This window comes from Aplysia californica, unplaced genomic scaffold (genome assembly GCF_000002075.1).
Source record: "Aplysia californica isolate F4 #8 unplaced genomic scaffold, AplCal3.0 scaffold00075, whole genome shotgun sequence".
NCBI lineage: Eukaryota > Metazoa > Mollusca > Gastropoda > Aplysiida > Aplysiidae > Aplysia > Aplysia californica.
Window position 1 is genome coordinate 722,265 of NW_004797345.1, and position 1,964 is coordinate 724,228.

Sequence of the window (1,964 nt, forward strand, 5' to 3'; positions counted from 1 at the left end):
AAAGAGAGAGAGAGAGAGAGAGAGAGAGAGAGAGAGAGAGAGAGAGAGAGAGAGAGAGCCCTGTGAGGAAAGGCCCTTGTAGCTATTTATAGACCAGCTCGGCGGTCAGGTGGGTTCTGTGAAGTCGCCCCTCTCCGCGTCTAGACTGGAGCCGCCAGTAAGGGCGAAGGCACGTCAGTGGCTTTGATTCGTTACACGACTGAGCCCAGGAAAAACTTCCTCTTCGTCTGTCCGGTTCGGGTTGAGTTTGTCATAATCTCTCTTGTTTGCTGTGGGGCTTCGAGGTTTTGTTCTTTTTTTAAACGTTTATATTGGTTGTCTTCAAGACGTTTCCAGGAATTTTTGCCACTGGATTTGGACAAACCCTTGTTATATTGCCCTCTTTAAAATCTAGGCAGGTCTTTTGGATTTTCACTGGCTACAACGTGACTTCGAGAGTGATAAGTCGTATACGACCGTTACAGCGAGGGATTTTTGTGTTTTTTCCTAAATGACAAATGAGGAGATTTTTAGATCAGGTAAATATGATCACCATCATTGGTTCGATGAAGATAGACTAAAAAAATAATTAGTTCATAGATTTATGTGGTCAATTACATTTTGTAAAGAAATGCCAAAGAGTAGAAAACTAGGCGCTTGAAGGTAGGACAGTCTACGAATCATAGTCTACAGTGTGTGTGTGTATTGTGTACAGCATTCACAACCTTGTTGTCCGCAACCTATGACTATTCGATATCAAATGATAAATAACAAATTACATTTTATTGATCCCTGTGGAGTAATATATAATCATGGGTTACGATGACAAACATACATAAATGAATTATACATTTGTATACATATTGATAACTACATACTTACATTAATAGGTACATATGCTTACATAAATACACAATATCACACCAATACTGAACAATTTCACAAACATGCCATTGCTTTTTTATAGTAAAGATTGTTGCGTCTTGCAAAAGGACACACCTCAGTGACTACCTATCTAAACCTCGTGTCACCGACATTTACTTCCCATTACTTTTTGAGTGTACGAACCCACTACTGATTTATACCCCCCGGGGTGATGAAACCGACTGAAGTGTCTTTAGGGCATTCCCAAAGGGGGGACATTAAAATGTTCTTATGCACAGTAGAATTGTAAATGGGCTGATCCATCGATGTCATGCTTATAACTGTGCCTGAACTGCAACGAACTGCTGTTTTTTCTTTCCCAATCCTTACTGTCGTCATTTTCCCTCTAATTTTTTAATATGTTTTATCACACTTTTGTGACCCGCTATTTCGGGGATGCCTTGATAGTCGAGGCAGACTTCGTGCAGTTGAGGCTAAAGAGGTGAGCAGAGTGGGCCTGAATCACTGTATGGACTTCTCTGTTGACATTTACCCCTTGGCGCTTATTTGACCTTACGCTGTTGTGAGCGCCGTAAAAACTCTACTAAAAGTAAACTAAACTACTCACTTAGCCGCTGGAGCCACTTCAAAATAAAAAAGTCACAAGGGAGATTTACCCTGAAAGTTCCGATTCCGGTCATATTATTTAGTAAAAGTTTTACAGAACTCGCAACTGCAGAATACATTAAAAAAAAAAAAAAAAAAAAAAAAGTCCGTCGCCGACGTATATTTTCAATTGACCGTGGCCAACTGTATTCTAAGGTCCTTGCCCTACACATGACAAGGAGTTTGCCATTAGTTCGTGGTCACTCCCAAGCGGTAGCACCGGATTAAATCAAAGTCTGTGACAAAGTAGACCGGCTCGTTGCTCATTAAGGGGTTAATCTAGCATGACACGCGCGCAGTATCTCGGACTAGGTCTTTGCTTCTTGGCTTCAAGTTCAAGAGAACAACAATAATGGGCTACTTTGCGTACCAACTCTTCTCACGCCCCCACGTTCTTCGTCCCTCATTCTCCCTTTCTCTCTCTCTCTCTCTCTCTCTCTCTCTCTCTCTCTCTC

The 1,964-nt window shown here is 41.4% G+C and overlaps 1 protein-coding gene across 1 annotated transcript in view; it reads left to right on the top strand.

Annotated features, from left to right (window-relative positions):
• Positions 1-134: 134 nt before the first annotated feature.
• Positions 135-1,964, top strand: part of LOC101846122 (signal-transducing adaptor protein 1) — a gene marked incomplete in the record, with an annotated part of 22,778 nt that continues 20,948 nt past the window's right edge. The window contains 1 exon segment of the mRNA XM_013080115.2: positions 135-518.